The sequence below is a fragment of the Syngnathus acus genome, chromosome 4 (assembly GCF_901709675.1).
Source record: "Syngnathus acus chromosome 4, fSynAcu1.2, whole genome shotgun sequence".
In the NCBI taxonomy this organism is placed as follows: domain Eukaryota; kingdom Metazoa; phylum Chordata; class Actinopteri; order Syngnathiformes; family Syngnathidae; genus Syngnathus; species Syngnathus acus.
Window position 1 is genome coordinate 4,053,391 of NC_051090.1, and position 20,292 is coordinate 4,073,682.

Sequence of the window (20,292 nt, forward strand, 5' to 3'; positions counted from 1 at the left end):
TGGCTTGTGGACTTACGAACCAAAACATCAAATTTGCCAATAAACGTTGCACTTTACTTCGTCCATTTTGGAACTATTTAAAGTTCAGTCATCTAACTTGCATTAGTTTACGGGAAGATCGGACACATTCAATATGACGGACGTGAATGCGTACCCAAGCCACGGGGCAAAGAAGACGAGCCAAATCTTAACCATATGGCAACAGCGTCCCTCGGTGGCCAAACTCTGACATTACAAGACGAGCCAGGAATTTTTTTATTTCGCATACGATCGAAATGTACGGAAGAGGATTAGGGCCAGTGAAGAAAAAAAAAACGAAGGGTGACAGGATTGACTTTTTTTCTCAGAATTCTGACTTTATTCTCAGAATTCTGACTTTAAAGTCAGAATTCTGACTTTATTCTCAGAATTCTTTCCAGTTCATCGCGAGAACGGATCAGATCAGTGAGGGAACGAGTCCTGACTTTCCCGTTGGCGAACGAGTCAATGGGTGAACTGCCTTCCTTCCCGTGCATCAACGGATCACTCAGTGAACGTGTTGCGTCTCCCTCCTGGCGTGAACTATGTAAGCCAGAATGTAGAACCACTCACTGAAACGCCACTTCTTTTATGCACGTTTTCTCCAAGCTAACGGCTAACTTTATTGCATGAAGGGATGCGCCCTTATGCAACAATTATGCTTCTCTTGATTTTATAACACTTATATTAGTTCTTAAATAACGTGATTTTTTTTAAATCTTCAGACTGTGAGGAAAGAAGTTGTAACGTCTTTTTTCATAAAGCTTTCTTCTGTTAATACCGGCGTCTTGGTTAAAGGACAGGTTCGAGAAATTCCAAATGCTGCCACCTAGTGCTAATGCAATATCTATCTTTGCCAGTAGAGGGCAGTGTTGTCATTCGGACAGTAGTGATGCGCCAATTTGGCCCGCTGCTCTTGGGGATGAGATGGAACAATCCTTTAGCCTTCAGCCATGCATTCTTGATAGTTGCGTTGTCGTCGATCCCAGCTGACTTTGGGCAATGATCTGCTGTGTAATCACGATCCTGATGCTACACCTTTAAAGCAAATGGATTATTTTGGCAAAGAAGATAGGCTTATTAAAACAAATTTAAGACACATTTGTGAGCAATATTTGAGTACAGACACACAAACATTTTGAGCAGATTGGGTTAAATATTTTGACCCATCAGAATGGGTTGATCACCATTTTGGGCAGTTGACTGAATTTAAGCCACTGTGCTGGGTATAAAAAAACAATTGGTGGAAATTGAGATTAATTTACTTTTTTACTTTGTGGTTGAATAAACCAGAGGGTCTATAAATTGAGGAGGCCCTGAATGCATCACGGCCTCATGGCTGTCTTATGTTTATTTAGTTCTTGGGCCTCTGGCACTTTTTTCAAGGGAATTTGAATTTTGCCCTTCAGCACTGAATAGCTGCATAACAAAATGCAATACCCGCCGGTAAAACATTTTCATTGGCAAAATATCCCAACGGAGAACAATTGCAAGGCCAACATGCATTTGACCGCCTTGGGTGAAAAAAATCAGGTGAATGATTTCAAGCGGTCAAACATTTCTGGACCGCCCTGCTACTAACAAAACCTGGTGACTGTTTGCCTTTCCGCCTCGTCGCCCACGTTTTCGGCGAGCGAGCATTTACCATCTTGTCTTATTCATTATTTGACACTTTTGAAAAGGGGCCTTTGCTTTCTAATTCCCTAATGACTGTTGTGAGTGCTGACTCGGCTGTTGTAGAACAAATGATATCTCTGTCCTGCTGGAATAATCCTCATCTATTTCAACACCAGGGTCCGCATTAAAAATGACAGACGGAGACGACCGCAAGTGAAGAAACCAAGAGGGGGGGTGTATTTCCATCTCTTGATAAATGTGCAAATGCCCAGGGACGCTGAATCAGACGTTTGGTGTTAATGTGCGTTCATTTCTCGCCTCATTCTCTAGCAGGCCTTTGTAACGCCGAGCTGGTCATATTTTGTCCCAGATTAGCAGAGTGACAGTTGCCTCTGCTCAAGGTATTTAGAAGACATAATTCATTCATGGATCTAGAAGTGGCCCCATTTGTCATTTAATGCATAGCGCTGCAGATGAGTGTGTGTGTGTGTGTGTGTCAAGGGAGATGAGGGCCCGGGCACTTTTCATCTGATGTATTAGCTGGCATATGCAAGCAATGAATTATCAAGCAGGAAAAAGGAGTCAATTATCCACTCCTAAAGAGGGGGCTGGGCCTTTTGAGCCCTTGGGGCCCTTTTCCATATTTACCATATCATTTTCACAGAAAGGTATGCCGGCAGATCCGAGGACAGGCAGTGGACACGTGCGCACTCACAGTGTGTAGGCAAGTAAATGTCATTATCAATTTTGGAAATTAAACAAAATTGCCAATTTTTTTTTAGGATTTTGGTGCTGTTTCTGCAGTAAGCATTAAAATCGTGAAGAGCGGACCAAGGTTAGAACACAGATCAAATAATCACAGGCATGTATTCTTTATATGCCATGTTTGTATTTATTTGGGGTGAGCTGGAATAGCCACGCTGTGACCGCCACTTCTCCATGACCCCCCCTCCCCAATCCCCTCAGCTCACTTACCTATCAAAATGTCCCCCCCACCCTCAATTGACTGCTTGGCTCCCGCTAATAGAGTGGATATGGTAAATGAAATACTTGCCATTTTCATTCCAAAAGTCTCTCACCCCCAGCGTGACATATGCGAGTGTCCTTTGCTGGTTTTGATGAGGACTGTGTGTGTGCGTGCGTGCCTGCGTGATGCCTCCAAGCAGACCCACTCGAGGTCCGTCTCTAGGCCCGTGGTTCTTGACAGCACTTGACACTTAGGTAAATGAGGTGGTTAGACTGCATTATGGCCGGGCTGATAGCTCGCTAATGGGTTTTAAGTTGGGGAATTTACCGGCCGAGCCCATCGGGGACGTTTTTTTTTTTTTTTTTTGACAGGCGGGTTGCTGCGGAATAAAGACGGAGAGGGGGACTCTCCAAGGGGGGACTTGGCTGGAGAGGAGATGGCGTACTAAAAATAAAGCACAGGTGACAGCAAAGGTAACAAAATGGCAGAAGTGTGTGATGTAAAAATGATGGCCAATGAAGCGAAGATAAAAACATGGCTTGTAAATAATAAAAGTAAAAAATAAAAAGTAAAAAAATATTGAGCAAAAATAAGGGTAAAAACAAACCAAGACAAGAACATAGCTTGTAAATAATAAGTACAAGTAAAAAATAATAAGTAAAAAATAATGAGCATAAATAAGGGCAAAAACAAGTAAAATAATAAGCAAAATAATATGTAAAAAGTAATAAGCAAAAAAAAGGGCAAAAACAAACAATAGAAAATAAGATGCATGGTTGACCTCCTTTTAACAGCAAAGTGTCTCCCAAGTTATCCCTCAAGGCAGCCAATGAGTAATTTGATTTCAAAACAAAAGCACAGTTCACATCCTTTGTTACACTCGGGAAGGTTTGTAATTTTGCACGCTGTATATATATGCACACGCATTCCAAGTCTTAAGTCAAGGCGTCTAAATTTAGCAGCTAACGATAAACTCTTAAGTTTTAAGACATAGGCTAATGCGTACGGGCGTTAAAACCAGTGGGGACAGTTTAGTGGAGATTAGAGACGTATCAAAGTCTGGTGCAAAGCTCCATCCGGAGCCACGCGCTTGTTTGCTCGGCATCTGCCTTCGCAAAGAAAAAAGGACGACGTTGGAAAAAGAGCTCCTGGCCGGGACTCGAGTGGCTCCTTCACTGTATATCTAAAAATCCGAGTGACGATTCAAAAGCGGACCTCCTCTGCCTACTTCTCAAACGGAATCTGGAACAAACAAGAACATTGAAGGGTCAGATTTAATCCCCTGCCCCTTTTCTTTTGTATTCAGATTAGAGACTAAGGAGGATTTAGAGGAGCCCGGAGTCTCTTGTTAAGAGACGGTGTTCTCCACTTAACCTGCAATTTACCTGTCGCTTAAGCCGCACCGCAGCCATCATCCAACACCTTCGATAGAGTGGAGAAGCTTTTCTTTGTGGCTTGTATACAACACTCAGGAGAGCTTTTGTGTTGACGTGTGCCCCCGAGAATCCGGATTATGGAGGTCAGAGTGGTGTACACCTCCAATTTAAATCAAGTGTTGACCTCCACCAAAGTCTAATTTGATTGGACAACTCTCAAATTTGACTTGAAGTAATATTTTCTCTGAGAAGTTATTTTGGTTATATTTGAATCAGAAAAAGCGTAAAGTGAAATATAGAAATGGACACAAAAACTTTAAAAATAACCCAGATTGGGTCAAATTGGGACTGACCCAATTTTTGGGTGAAATTTTTAAAATCCCCAAAATTGCGTGATGTTGAGCCAAATAAAGAAAAAAACAAAACACAAAACACACAAAATAATAAAGGGCCCACTGGTTTCTCTCAAACGCACATCCCAGCATCTTTTTGCCCAAAATGTTGACTTAATTGTGTCTGAAACACCAAAAGGCATCAAAACAACAACATAAACGACCCCCCCCCCCCTATGCTTATTTAGCGGTGACGGCGGCACGTAAAGAGGAAAACGGAGAGGAGAAAAAAGGGCCGGGGTGAGGCTGGCTGCGAGAGAAAGGCGCTTTGGGTTGTCAACGTTTTAGAAGCTTAGAGTCAAACGTATCCGGGCTCAGGAGAGAGGAGTCTGGGTGTTAGGCAGCCAGAATGACTCCTGATAGAAGGAGTTTGCGGCTCAAGTCGAGAGGAATCGTATTGGCTGCGGGATAAGGCGCCGACTAATTGATTCTCTGAAGTTTCCTGTCGCACAGCCCGATTACAGGTGTGACCGGATTAAAAAAAAATGGAGAGAGGGGGGGAAAAAAAACAAGGGATCTGGAGGAGGGAAACGGTAGAAAAAAAAAATCAAAGAGAAAAGATGAGGCCTGCCATAGACGGATCAGCATCACTTCTACTCATTGATGTGCTTATTCCCGCCTTGTTTGTGTGTGCACGGCAATGTTTAATCTCGGCGCTCGGTGGCAAACCTCAGGTCACGTTACCGGGCCCTCTCTTTTTTCTTTCGTTCTAATAAAGCAAGACATTATATTGTCGCAACACGCTCGCCCTGATCACTCACTTCTTGTTAACACATCTCAAGGCCCGAGGCGTTGCCGTCTCGCCGGCCCGTAACGCCGCGTGACAAGATGGAGCACCGAGGTGAGCGAGAAAGGAGCGTTAGGACGCATATCTCCACCTAAGCTGTCATGCGTGAAGGCTGTTCTGGCTTGTTTGGCGCCAAAGTCCAATCTCAGGCCCCGAAGAGCCATTTTTCCCGGACTATCGATCGGGCCCTAAGGCCAGCGCATTTCGGGGCCCCTGGTCCCTGATCCTGTTCAGTAATAAGCGTACTCGTGTCAAGGTGGTAATTATCATTGATCTGGAGCTGGCGCGACAGGGCAGCGGGCCCCCGTGCCGTGATTCATACCGGGCTGCTGGCAGCTAATCAGAACCGCGCGCACGTCGTGATGGAGTTGCAACAAAGGACTTAGTCTAGTTTTTGTCGGCGTCAGGAAGTAGCGAAGTATACATACTTGCTTATATAACATTGCATTTTCTTTTTTTTTTCAAGAATGGCACATTTCAAAAGTGAACCAATTTGATTCGGTTTGATTCAACGCGCTCATATTTAGAATAAAAATCGATTGCCTGATTCAAGAGACATGGAGGAATTTTAATTTGGATGATGCAATAAATTTGGATGTTTCATTTAAGAACCAGTACAACTATCTGAAAAGTCTTCTTAAGTACAGGAAGGAAATATTTGCACTTTGCTATTTCCGACCGCTAATATTTGTGATGTCCTCATGTCGCGTGAGAGGCAAAAGGTGGGAGAGACAGACGGCGGCGGTGTCAAAGCAGGCAATCGGTTTTCTCTGCGCGGGCGCCGGAGCGGCACGCGTGTCACCTGCAGACCAAACCCCATTTCCTCTGATTAAGTCCTCTGAAATATTCCATTTGTCAGTGTCAAGGCAGCGACAGGAGCGAGCCAGCCAGCCAGCCGTGACTGTTGACTGTGTCATTTTCCAATTTACATCAGACAACGACGACATCATCATCACTAATGTCCCCTCGCATCGCCTTGATGTTTTTGTTGTTCCTTTGGGTGATGCGCCACCAAGGAGTCATTTGGGGAGCTGACATTTCAAACTTAGCGTACAGTCTAAAAATAATTGGGTCAGAAATAACCCACAATAGGTCAAAAAGGGAACTTTTTGTAGCTCTATAATCCTATCTACTAAATATCTAGGGCTGCTTTTCTCTTTCTCCCGCATTCCAAGAAGCCGGTCAACTGGGAACGGCCACAGTTGAGGGAGGATGGAAAATTTCAATCTCCCTTCTATCGTTTTTGTCCTCATCATCCCGAGCCATCTGCCGGGCGCTTTTCTCCATCTTGAATCCCGAGTGGGAGCGGGAAGGAGGGCACGCCGTCGTACTTGATGCCCAACTTCAATATGATGGTGGGAAGGGAGGGAGGGGCGGGGGGTTATTATTAGAGCTCGGTTATAAAGCAGTCATCGCACTGACAGGTAGCGGGCGGTCCGCCTTGATGACTAGACTCAATCACCTGTGACAGTTTTGATTTGATGTCACTCGTCGGGTCGCTCTATTTGTTTGAGCACTTAAGAGGTAATTGTGTGACATTGGCGGCGGAAGGCGTGCTTTGGCGCCGCACCCGCTGAACCGAGGGGACCAGACGAGGCATGGCGATAATAAATGAGGGCTGTTTCCCTTCCAGCATTACCGCACGGTGTGTGTGTGTGTGTTGTGTGTGTGTATGGGGCAACGGCGATGAGCCACTCTACCCTGAGGGAATTCAACTGTGAGATGCACACGGTGGTGGCGCGTACTCATCATCGCTATCTCGGCTACGTTTGCGATTGTTTCCGTGTGTCTTTCCCCCCCCAAATGAAAGTAAACATCTCACTTCAGATGGAACTTTGGGAGCTCGGGAAAAGAAGTGAGGTGATATTTTTTGTGTTACTTTTAGCAGTCATAAATTAGACTGATATGGATTTAGTTGAAATATCAAAAAAATATCTACCTACATTTTAGGGATATTTTTTCTGTTATTAATTTTGAGACGATATAATATACTAACCTAAACACACCCCAAGTAACCTTTGATTTGATTTTAATTGGTGCCAAAAAGTTTAACTACGAGAAGACCTAGTTCTATTTTGGCCATAAGTTTTTTTTTTATGTGTGAACTATGTGACCCCCCCCTAAAAAAAAAAGCAACTGCGAGCATCAGTCCAAATCAGAAATAAATCTGATAAGGAGTGCAGTAGGAGCAGTGAAGCTTCGGTGGCTCCCCGCTCGGCTTTGAATGCCAACGCTAATCTGGAAGCGCAATCCTCCTTTTCTTATGGAGAAGACGAAAGAAGAGAACTCGTCGTCGACGAGTACAAATCTGTCGACTCGGGCCTTTTCTCTCTCCTCTTCCGTCGAGTCCGCCGGCCGCTCGCAGGGAGACACGAGGGGCGATTTTAGGTGAGCGCGGCACAATGGGCCGGGCCAAAAATGGCGACGGCAAAAAAGCCCGAAAGAAATAAAAGTCTTTTGTACTCTGACCGTGAGGCGGCACCGGGAATGGCTTCTAAGATGCCAGCAGAAAGGCTTTTACTTTTTTTCTGCGAGTTGAGCTCATCCATTTGTTTGTTATCTCAATCCAGGATTTGGAGAGATACAAAGCTGATTAAACAACAAAAGCATATGGGAAGATAAAGAACACTTAGGTAATGGGTTTAGCCCGCCTGTTCAGCACGCCAAATTCACCGCCCCCCCCCCCCCTTTCTCTCTCTCTCTCAGCTCAAAATGCATTTGTTATTCTTTGCGACTTTTGTGCAACTCTCATGAGGGACTTGGATACGAGTAGCAACAGTTAAATCATAATGAATGATCGTACACTTATAGGACAATATTATTTATTATGATATGATTTATAATTGTTTTTTTGCATCTTATGTATAACCAATATTAAGACAAGCCTTGCTCCCCTTAGTGAACCTGCTAAAAGCAATTTCTGGCTCAGATAATAACAGCGCAAAGAGGTCAGTGAGGAGGATGGGGGTGGGGGGGGTAAGGGGAGGTATAAACATATTTACACTCCGCCCCAACCCCCCTTTATGAAAAGCAACCATGAGAAAGGTGCTTACTTAGAGCAGATAAAGAGCAAGATGAGAGGCGGCGGACTTGGATTAGGAAAAGGAGACGAGCCGGGCCAGAAAAGACACGCAGGGAAGGGTTGGGGGTGAGGTGTGTGCGTGTGGGGAGGCAGGGTCTTGGGGTGGGGTGGGGGGCCAAGCGAGGCTGGGTGCCGGTGTCTGGGCCGCTTGGATATGGGGGGAATATTAATCTGGGTTTAGCGCGAGCAGGACCCCACAAACGGCTCAAGCAAACAGAGCTTAGACGGGGCCAAGCCTCGGAGAAAGTCCTAAATCTTCACATTAGCTCCCCGCGTTTCTTCTGCTCAACCCGTAAGCTCTTTTTCTAAAGGACAGCACAAACAAACCGCAAACCCCCCTATCCCACCCTCAACTCACGCATACCCCCACCTCCCCGTAGCACCTCTTGCCAGTTGTACACTTCCTCTCTCACACTCTCTCAAAATCAAGACGGCTTTGAGATTGCAGGAAATGTATAAATCCAGGGCCTGAGTGGAGAGGTAAAGATTAGAAGGGTTCTCCCCCCCCCATCCCACCCCACTTAAAGGGACAGGATGCCCTCCAATTGTGTCACTTATTCTCCATTTTGGCCTGCAAAGAAAGAGGGAGCAAAGAGAAACATTTTAAAGGACTTGAGCCGCTGTCTCGATAACCTCGGTGAGATGCGGGAGAAGAACGAAGGGGGTTGCCTTTTGATTGGTGGAATATTCCAACATGAACCGCAGTAATTTTTTTAAATTTTACAGTGAAGCTTGTCTGCATTGCGATGAAAATAACGAATTCCAGACAACAAAATGCAGTCAAGAGCGAGTCATGAGTTTGTGCTTCATGTATTTTAAGTCGGGCACCTTGTTGGGCAGCTATAGAAGTAAATCCAGAAGATGTTTTTCATTTATTTTTGACAAAGCGTGGGTTTTGTTTGTGGCAACTATTTTTTGTTTTTATATCAATTTATCTGTATTTGTGATGCAGATATCAGACACTAAGACCTTATTTAAAAACAAAAACAGTAACATACTGCCTGGTGTCACTTGCTTTTGCCAATGGAAAAAAATAGTTTTATTATCGCAATATTTGGAGACTGTCCTGCGATGAGGAAAAGTTGTTTGGAGAGAATCGGTGAACCTCATCCCGTCACCCGCAGCTTGGCGGCGGGGAAGGAAACGGGAGAAGTGCCTTCTCACTGAGTTTCATTAACCTGACCACATGCGCCAAAAGCCGCCGTGTTAGCCTTAATCAAAGTGACACCGACACACTTGACGCCTCTCCTGGGAAGCTCATCCGAGGGCCTGCTGGCTCGCGAGTACACACTGCTTGTATTTGCTTACACACACGCTATCTGGCGAGTTCCAATTAACTCGGGAAAAAGTCTGATGTTTTTTACTGTTAGCCTCGTAGCATTGCCTCAATGTGACTGCAACATCAAATGACATCAAAATCATTAGACTGGAGTCCAAATGTAAATCCATTCAATGTATAAAATGCATCTTGTATTGTCAATAACATCACATATAAGTGGTTAAAATAGCATTAATATAATTTTGTTAGCGTTGGAATGACATGGCCTCGAGTACCACTGAGGCAAAGCGAGCCCAACGCCACCCAGTTTATTCGCACAAGTTAAGAATTAGCGCGCGATTAGCCTAATGCTCGGCAAAGAGGAGAAAGTAGCGCTTTCAAAGTGACAGAGAGTAAAAATCCACTTCTGTGGACAAGAATTACTCACGCAAAGGAGCAAAATGGGGGGTTTAGATGTGTACGGTAGGAGGACTGCTCGTGTTTAAGCTCCCCGCAAAGTCTCCCGCCGGCGGCATTATGGCGCCCGTGCACCTGTCAGACAACACAAGACGACGAGCCGACGCGCCTTCATCAAAAGCGGCCTAGCAAATATTAGACAACCTTCAAACATTAGACACGAGCATGCGGAAAATGATTTATTTTAATATATTTAAGATTTTTTTTTTTTTTGTCAACTGTGCCATCGCACACACGCAAATGTTTTTGCCATATTATTTAAATAAATACTTGTATTATAAACTGCTCCAGATAATTGTTATTCTAATTATGTTATATCACATTTTCTATAATGTCGACGTGGATTAAGTTAGTTAAGTCCCCACTGAAGGCCCAGGTAGCAACGGCTCGGCCCGTCACTGAGGACCCTAGGGTGTTTGCGGAGGAGGTAGAAGAACAACCTTCATCTGAGAAGATCAATCTTCTGGTGACACTTCATTTAGGCTGCATTGATGTGGAATTAGGGCCCATTATGGCTATTGGCAGGATCTGACAGCGCTTCCCAGGCGAGGCCTTTGCTGAATAGAGCAGATAAGGCTTTTTTTTTTTTTTTTTTTGGCCGCTCTTTCATTCAAGCCCGTCATCAGTATTGCTAATCAACTAAAAGAACACGTAAGGGTTTTTTTCCTCTTCTCCATTCGGTCAACTTTGGCTCAGAGGATCATACCAAAGCCTTTTCAAGGGTAGATTTCAATATTTTCAATTTTATTTTAATCTACAATCTGAATACACGCTTAGACATCTCATATCACTAACTGACTCCTGGCCTAATCCAAACGGGTGATTTTCATCATACAAAGTACGGGAAAGGTTTTAGTCGCAAAGGGGGTGCTAAAGTCACGCTCGATAGGTTGGATGAAGTGGGTGTTCCCCAAAACATTTAAAAATCCGTTTTCGTGTAAACAGCCGTCTAGGTGATGACATCTTTGTGGCTCATTGTTGGCCGGTGCAGGTGATGGCTTGCCAGAGGTTGGGAGTGAGGTCAGACCCCCCCCACACTTGCCGTCTACTGCCTCGAGACGCCCCCCGCCCCCCCGGCGCATCCCTGACTGACCAAGCGGCTGAGAGGCACACAGATACCCCCTTAAGGAGCTTTGCTTTCTGCAGGAAACTTAATCTCCTTTTTAAACGCCATGCCGAGGCTCCTCACAAGCCCCTGAATGGAGCATGAGGGAGGGCAGGAGGGGGGTGTTAGGAGGAGAGTATCTCCGAGCCCACATGGCAGCCCGGCCCAAATCTGAATATGCGAGGCGACGCCTCCGACGCCAGCGCGGGAATTAAACCTCCGACAGGCCACGCCAAATACGCCACCTCGTCCTCGGGCCTTCCCGCAGCGCCTCGAGCGTGACGGCCCGTGACGGACTGACATGACAACATGGACACCTATCGAAGGAACTTTAGGCTGGCTTTTGACTAACAAAGACACCCCAAAAAATATTTCGCAGTTCAAGTAGGCCTCGAGTAGTCAAGCATGTTTTCTAGCTTAGCAAAGGTGTCCAGATGACAACATCACCTCTGCTAGGTCTGACTGGCAGGAAACTAAGCGTGAACCCTGACAGAAGTGTGTCAAAGTCTTTGCGGGGTTTTATCCCGGAGGTGGCGTGACAGATTATCGGTGAAGGAAGGGGCGGCTTCTTTCGCCGGGAGAGGCGGAAACACTTCGGGCCCCGTGCGCCGACACGCTACTTTAGCGGTCTGTCAGCGGACTATTCCCCAAAGCAAACAGCCAAGGCTTTCTACGGGCCTTGGTAAACTCCCTGAAAAGGACTTAAGAGTGGCGAGGAGCCCCAAGAAAACACGATGTGTGCAAAGCAAACAAAGCCCAGGGACATGGTGCCTTTAGTTAACCTAACAGGAGTTACGGTGTTGGTTTGTCGCCGTCTGAAAGGAAAGACACATTTTATCGCAGTGGCAACGACAAATGGAGAACGGCCAGCGCTCTATTTCATGCTCAGTTTATACAAGAGAAGAAGGGAGACAGTAAAAACTGAACCTTTGTCCATCCTCACAGTTGCTTGAGGACACATCTAGAAGATAAGAGCTCCACCTGTCCGAGACTTGAATATCTCTCCTTCTCTGAAAGCCTTTTCTTCTTCCTAAGCTCTTTCTACGGATGTACCCTAAAAACCTGCCCAGATTCCTCATCGGTCTTGGATCTCCCTCATTGGTCCACTTCTTTAAGGGTCTTTATTAATGCAGAGAGAGATAGTGAGTCTTTCAAGACCATAGAAGACGATATGGCCTATTGGAGTGCTTAGTTCTGACTAAATGAGTTTTGACAGTGCCGAAGATGCTCAGCCCAGTATTGTAACCAGTCAATGCCCCCCCCCCCATACTATATCCCAGTGCCTTAGATAGTGTGACACCCCCTCCCCCTGTCCGGCAGCTATAGCCCAACCACATCGCAATCCTCTTAACGCTCTGCCTTATTAAGCATTCATCTAAATGACATGAAAGCAAAAAATGGAGAGCGAGAGAGGTTGGCAGCTGTTTTTAAAGGGGGCACAAAAAAATATAGAAGCCATACATTTGCGTCGTATTGCCCCCATTTGATCATGTGACAAGTGTAGCTAAGGCCGCTCAAATGTACTTTAGGTCCCATCAAGCGGAGCCAATTTAGCCGAGAGCGTCGGCTAAATTGAATTCCAATTAAGACGGCTGTGCGGATAATGAATACGCGGCTGATCCACGTTGGCTTTTGACTTTTTCAATTTGGGAAATTGGGCATCGCTTGATCCCTCTTACGCCCCCCCCCTCAACCTCAGACAAATAGCAGCGCCAGAGGAAGCCACTCATTAGGGTCCATTTGTGAATCGAGTTTTGATTTCGGAAATTAATTCTCACTCTTTTGACGCTCGCTGAGGGCTTTGCGGACGGAAACCGAACTCGCAAAAAAGTCCCGTACCAGACTTGCTGATACTGAAATCATAATAATTGGTGATCAGTGTCGCTAGGCAACAAAAAGCAAACTTAAATCAATTAAACCAAGGAAGCAAAAGTAAAGTCATCTATGGAAGGTGCTACAACATTTTTTTTATACTTCTGTATGACTTCAATATTTTTTTTTCCGCCAGGCCTGATGTGTGTGCAAATTTTTATTTATGTTCAGGCCTTCAAAAATGAGATTCATTACATCAGGTAATAATAATAATAATAATTTCTTCAAAAACAGCAGGTGAAAATCTACTCAATCAAGTGTAAATAAGTAAACAAGCCCTTTGAAAGCCATTAATTAATTTCATGTATCATTTAATGAGCCCACAGCGCTATATATGGAAAAAAAAACGATTCTCCACCTCATTGCACTGGCATCCATCAATATCATCACCAAGCGCGGTATCAATATTATCCACATTTGAATCCATCTGCCTGCTGCTAAACTGCCACCTCGAGTCCACTTTAAGAATTCTGCATAATCACACGCAACATCCGCACATGCAGTCTCACCACCCCTGGACCGGGTGGCCGCGCCCGGCGCCGGGCGGGGCGTCTTAACGGCGTCTTTAATTCAGCCAACTTTGAAGTGGCACTCTGGCAAATGCACTCAATCAATTATAAATGAAATAATCTCCTTATAATATTAGAGATTTTTCCAGTCTAAGAAATAGCGGGAGATTAGGGCGCCCAAATCAGTTTTAGCGGTATCTAAAGTGACAGCAGCAGAATCATTGGAAGGAGCGGCGAGGAACTTAAAATGATTATGTAGATCTGTGTCAAACTGGCGAATGTTTCCGCAAATCCCTCCGCCGGATCGGCCGCCGCGAGGGAAACAGATTATTCTTGGCCTTATTTAAAGGGTTGCACTTCTTAAATGGGGGAAACGTTCATATATATTTACACTTATATTTACACACACTCCCTCGCCGCCATTTTTCAGGCTCCGGGGTCAACATGTTACACGGAGCTCGCTTTTGTGTCGCTAATTCGACGAACACGCGTGTTTTGGTGTAAGATTAAGACACTGGCTGCTTTTCGTGCGGCGCCTCAGGTACACGTTTGATTCAATGGCCATTTTTTTTTTGTTTTGATAAAAATTCTGAATTGAATAACTTGCGTTTTTGAGAAGTTTGGATGTTGTTTGGACTTGTTGTTTTTCTCTCTGCTCTTCTATCATTACTCACAGAAATTATGACCCAGCGCACATTTCTATCATGCTGGGGCTCATTCATCTTTGATTACACCTTTCAGATGATATAAATTAGGCCTATCCCACATTGTTAGCTTGATGGATTACAGGGACCCATAGGAAACGCACTGATCAATATCATGGATTAGCCTCATGAGTTTCCAGGCGATGCCATTGCGCTTGGCAGGTTTGTTTGCGTGGCGCTGTTCGCCGCTAATAAAAACCTCGGAGTGTTACGTTTTGAACTTTGTAGTTTAAAATAGCTTAACTTCCATAGAAGACAATTAGCCTCACAAAACTCATGTTGGGTTGGTCTGTTAGCTTGGCTAGCTTCAAATCAAAATGGCCGACTTCCTGTTTGCTTTTGGGCTTTTGTTTTAAGAAGCCATCTGTGGTAAACGTCTAGCCATTCAGGTCAGCGGAACTGCTAAAAAATAAATTGGGGGTCTTGTTTGAGATCCCTTAAATGCAACTTGACGACAAAAAATGAGTTTGAAAATGCGTCGCCTAATTCTTACACATTCAATTAATGTGGAATTAAGATGAAGGTTGCTGACTGGATATAATAATTAATTGAGTGAACGGGTCTTTTGATATAACACAAAGAAAACGATGAGGACATTAAATTTAGTGAGTGTGACATTAAACACACTGAAGCATTTATCAGGCTTAATGAAAATGCTCCCTCCGCACAAAGGAAGAACATGCTTTTAAAAATCAATCTCACCAATTACTGTCCATCTCTGTGTCACGCTTGCCTCGGCATACATTTAAAAAAAAAAAAATAGGAGGAAAAAAAAAAGGGGGGGGGGGGGCAGATGCTGAGTAGGAGAGTGACAACTTCATGTTTGGGTAATTATCAGCACTGCCGCCACGTCGTGAGGGGCCTCTTAACAGCCTCATTGTTGGTGTTAAACACTTTGGGCCAGCGATTGATGAATGAAAAGGGAACATGGACACACGCGGCTCTCGTGGGACTGACTGAAAATGTGTGCGTGCGTGTGCGACCTCCGCCAGCTGGGTAGACTAAACACAAGTGACGCACATGGCGGGATTGTGAGGACTAGACCAGAGGGGGCTGGCTATCAATAGATTATTCATAACCATCTGATGGGACGGGTCGGCTCTGACACACACAAAGTGAATGCGGCCACTTTATCATGTCAGTGACGGGGAGTGAGTGAGAAGTCCCCAAGCGTCTTTTTACTGCACTGTCATCAACTTCCGTGACACTCCCTCGTGTGTTAGCGCAGCTCATTCATCTCATTCATAGTCATGACTCTAATATACTAATAATAGCAAGCCTATTATGTCCGCATGTATCCCACTTGCTTATGCTTGGAAAATAAAACAAAAACCAACAGAGCTTCGATTATTTTAGCTCAACGAAATAAGACGTTATAGTTGTAATTTCTAATCGAATCTAATATGATTTTACCTCAACAAATCTTATTAAATCTAATATGATTGAATCAAATTGAATCGAATCAAACCGAATTGAATCAAATTGAGTCTAATTGAATCGAATTGTATCAAGTCGAATCGAATTGAATCAACTTGAATCGAATCTGCCCAGTTCCTTCAGAATCAGTAGTACTATATTGGCAAATCGAATAAGTTTGTGTGCAGATTCATTCCATTCCATTATAACCATGTTAAAGTAGAGATCATCCAATTTTGAACAGCAAAACAGAACCAGAAATGAACGAGGAATAATCCACAATGTTACAATTATTGATAAAATATTGCCCTCATGGACTCTGACATACCTGCCAGTCAGGCGGCGACTGCTAGCTCCGTGGGCCTACTGGCGGCTGCGGTTCTTCTTTGGAGGTCAGCCAAAGCTTTTCTAAGAAGGCTTTTTTGTAGAGCACGGTTTAAAACCAGATTATAAAGCAACAATAAAAACAATCCCTGATGCTCATTTCCCCAAACAACACCAGGCAGTAATAAAGCTTACAAAAGGAACGTATGTGCATGCTAACTTAAATATAGCAGCGGCCATTATTGCAATGAAGGCCTATAAGACAAGACTGCGCTTAAGCTGCACAGATGAGCTTCAATTCTCTAAATGTCGCAATCCACATGACCCGCAGATGCTTTAGCGCAGATTTGACCACAAAAGACAGATGTCGAGAGCTAGCTCGCACTATCGCCTGTTTGAATAGCGTAAAGACTCGGAGCTGTTTCAAAGTGCTCCCAAATCAGATAAAAACAGATGGAGAAAACCCAACTTCTCCGTGTAAGAGTGCGCCGCTTTGTGCGGCTCATGAGGACCAGAGAGGATTACCCCGGGATGGGAGCCTGGCTTTGGGAGGACTATGAAGACAGGAATATGGACTTTATAGGATCACCGGGAGTCAAATAGTGGATGGGAGCCATTGTGTGCGCCGTGCACGTTGTTCTTAGAGGGCAATACGATGGCGCTTGGCCAATAGGGGGCGAGAGAGTGCCGGGAGAGTGGTCATGTGTGGACACCATTTTGGGTTGATCCCCAGTCTTCCCCTGGGTGCTGGTTAATTACCCCAAGATAAATCCGTTGGCAATTTCTGCAGTAGCACCATCAGCCCCCCCGACTAGACCACTTCCTCCTTTTTGCTCTTTCTAAGCTCATGTAATGAATCAGTAATCACTCATTCCCTCATGAGCATCCCTAGTCTGTTATCTCTTAATTACCCCCTTCCAGGGGGTAACAGGGCAGCATGTAAGGAGGTGCTCGGTGGGAACATAGCATTCCAGTAAAGTCCATTTGTGCCCATGATGTATATTGAATTTTAAAATCCAGAAATCCTGTGAGGAAAGTGTGGTGGCAGCTATTGTAAATGATCAGAGCCTCGGAGCCATGCTAGTTTATGGACTTGAAGAACCGGAACAAAGCGAGCCGTTCTCAATCTCCGCACACCTCCTTGGGACTCAAATGGTCCTCCGGTGGTGCATTTAGAAAATGGAGTGCCGAACCGGGTCGTTTGCGCAACGCGGCGCTTGGGATTGCGAAGGTCCGAGACACAAATTGGAATTGGCAGTGAAACGGGGTCACGGGGATTTGTCGGCCGTACGTGCAAGCGAGATGGCGCGCGCGTACGCGGGAGGTCCGCTCAAACAATAGCCGACGCGTCCGAGAGCTGGTACAAACGGACTTAGGGTTTGTCGCTGCCATTCAGCGTCTTTTGGGGGAATTCCCACACATGGAACCGGCTCAATCCTTCCTGACCCGGGATCTTTTTTGAGGTCACGGTCAGGGAAAGAGACTTTCCCCCACCCAGCCAAAGTTCAAGATCCCGTCGTTGACATCATCCGCGCGAAGCGACGTGCAAATCTGACAGGTGCCCCCTGGCAAGTCCTCATACGGTTGTGGAATTTAATCTGGCTAATTTCAACATATCCCGCCGAGGATCTTAAAGCTCAACTTGAGCATAAAGAGAGACCCTTTTTTGGAATCCCGGTGTCCGTTTTGTGTCAATCCTTTCGTGAAAGCCTGTCAAAAATGGTTAGCTTCTCCAGAGAAACTACTTCTTTGCATCTTAGCTCCCGCTCTTGCCCTGCGCCTGCACAATTTCTTTCTCTCCTCTTGTTTCTCTCCTTTTGTTTCCATAAAGCGAGGGATTAGGAAAGATTTTCCCCCGTAAAGTAGTGGTTTGATGGGCTTTTATCCCACCATGTTGCTAAAGCTGTGTAGCCCCTGGATTAGGACCCGACAATAGGAACCCTTGTGCTGGGCCGCAGCCCCAGGGGCACAAGCAAAGCGCAGCTCTGAGAAAGAGGGAGGAAACAAACCTGCCAACCTCGATATGTCAACGTCTGCAAGAGGCGTTCGGGAGAGCGGCCTCGGGTTGCCTCCGCAGGAACACGTCGGGATAAACTCGGGAAGAAAATTTCGGTCACCTTCACGGAAACGAGCGAGATCTTGCCAGGATGTTCTGGAGCTGCGAAAGCATCAGCGTGTCCGATACCTGCCTAGAAAGAGAAAAACTTCAGACATTTGATTTTGAAAGAATTCAGGTGAACTTCCAGGGGCGGAGTAAGACTTTTTTTCTGTGGGGTGGCCAGGGTGTCACTCAAATTTTACTCAAGGCAGAATTGTACAATTTGGAAGGAATATAAACACTCAAATCTGGGGGAGGAAAACCTGCACTCTGAAAAGTTGAGTAAAAAAATAGTAAACAAAAAATGGACCAACTCAAGGTGACTCAATTTTCTGGTTTTTGACCAGAAATTGGGTCAAATTAATCAAAACAAAAACAATGAAGTCCTTTGGTATTAAACAATGCAGAAAGTTGCATCAAGTTGACCCAAATAGTGGATTTATCCTTTTTTTTTTTCACAGGAGTTGTCAGCTGGCGTTCAGCACGTGAGGCCTGCGTGGCATTGTCATTCGCCTCACTCTTCCCGGAGCAGAAGGTCGCTCCCCGCCAACCCGAGTCGCAAGTCGGAGGATGGCTAATGGCAGCTCGCTTTGTTACTCCAGTCACAGAAGTCCCTTGGAAGCGCTCCATTCCAAGCCATACATCAAAATGATTAATTTCACCCAAATGAGCGCGCGTGCGGGCTAACCTTGACAGCGAGCACGCGCGGGCCACGCCGGCTAATATATTCATGAAGTTCAAGAAAGCTTAATGATACAAGTTAATGGGCTCTGAAGGCTGAAGGCGTCAACTTTCTCCTCGACTTGACGCACAAGGCTTGCGCAGTGGCCACTGGAGGAGTGAAATGACAAACACGCCGGCGTTCTAAAACCTGATTAAAAACCCAACGAGGTTCATAAATCGCCCGGGCTGAGCCGCCTCGAGTCCTGATGCAGGGATAAAGTTTGCAGGCGGGAAGAGGATGATGGAGAGGAAAGGCGATGAGTTAGATCTGGAGAGGAGCTTAAAAGTGGGGGCTGAATGCGGGCCCGGCGTACAGAACAATGAGAGCGCCCGGAAAATCCACGCAAATCTCAGATGAATTCCTGCTTTAGGAAAGTTAGCAGCCTGAAGGTGAGCACAATGAACGGCCGCGTTTGCAAAAGGAGAGCGAAAAACTTCCGACGCAGCAACAGCATCAGAAGCACAAAATGGATGAAAGCCAATAAGCTGCAACTTTGAATAAATCAATCAGAAGAGGAGAAACGGTTTCTTGACTTGTTTTTCTGAGTTCAAAATCTCATCAAGTGTATTGAGAAACATTTCTGTCTCCATATAGCAATCTGTGTGATATCTGTATGTTCCAGACTAAATATTTATATCATTCTATTCTATATATAACTATAGAAGAGTGGGGGGGGAAAAACAAAAAATTAAATTGTGCATGAGATTTTTCCATGTTGGATTTTCCTGATACTTTTTTTTTAATCCCATTAAATTCATGAAATAATATGATCTGGAAAAAAAACCTGTATATATGACATTTAAAGTTAGATTTGAGGCGATTCCTTTTAATTGCTTTATAAATTGTTTGCCCACGTGGAGGATGAAGTAGTCCTATTTCTATTGGCTTTCAAAGTTAATCCGATTGTCCTTTCCTCTTTAGACCAAAAGGCAGTGCAACTGTGCAAGCTTTGGAACAAAAAGAAAAAAAAATCGAAACATTTTAAACAAATTTGGCGTGTTATGTTTTACTGATATAATAAATAGGCCTCCGTGCACGGATAACCATCTGTTGCATGGGGTGGAAATACAACAATGTCAATAGTTGCTTTGTTTCCCACGCTGCACGACTGCAAATGTGTCCAAACATCTCCAGTGAAGTTTAGCATTTTGCCACACCCTCCCTCTCGCCCCCCCCCCCTTTTTTTTGTCTCACACTCCGCACTCCACAAAATATGCAAGCTTTACTTACATTAAAAGGCTACTTCGTCTTCTTCTTTTCGCTGCCCTTAATTCCAAAACCTAAACGCTTTTTTCCCCACGAAGAAGAAATCTTTTGAGGAAAAAAAACCTTGAAGAGAAGCGGGGCATTATTGTTTTAATCCTCTTAGCAGCAGTCATTTCAAGACATTTTTAAGGGAGGGTGTAAGTGAGATGGCGTCTTGTCTCCCAAATCCTGAACCCCCCCCCAAAATAAATCCCCTGGGGGCCTGACCGCGGGTTGATGCAGGCAGGAACCGGGCAGCCGGAGTTTCCTACTCAGGTGACTTTCCGGCAAACAGTCGTTTAAGTAACTAATTAATTTAAC

The 20,292-nt window shown here is 45.0% G+C and overlaps 2 long non-coding RNA genes across 2 annotated transcripts; both read right to left on the reverse strand.

Annotated features, from left to right (window-relative positions):
• Window positions 1–725: 725 nt before the first annotated feature.
• Window positions 726–3,245, reverse strand: LOC119122168. The gene is made up of 2 exons (XR_005097809.1): window positions 2,284–3,245; window positions 726–1,056 (listed from the first exon to the last, which is right to left on the reverse strand). It is a non-coding gene; the product is annotated as an uncharacterized LOC119122168 (long non-coding RNA).
• A 58-nt stretch (window positions 3,246–3,303) lies between these two features.
• LOC119122164 lies at window positions 3,304–18,582 on the reverse strand. The gene is made up of 3 exons (XR_005097808.1): window positions 17,914–18,582; window positions 15,909–15,997; window positions 3,304–3,844 (listed from the first exon to the last, which is right to left on the reverse strand). It is a non-coding gene; the product is annotated as an uncharacterized LOC119122164 (long non-coding RNA).
• Window positions 18,583–20,292: the final 1,710 nt, after the last annotated feature.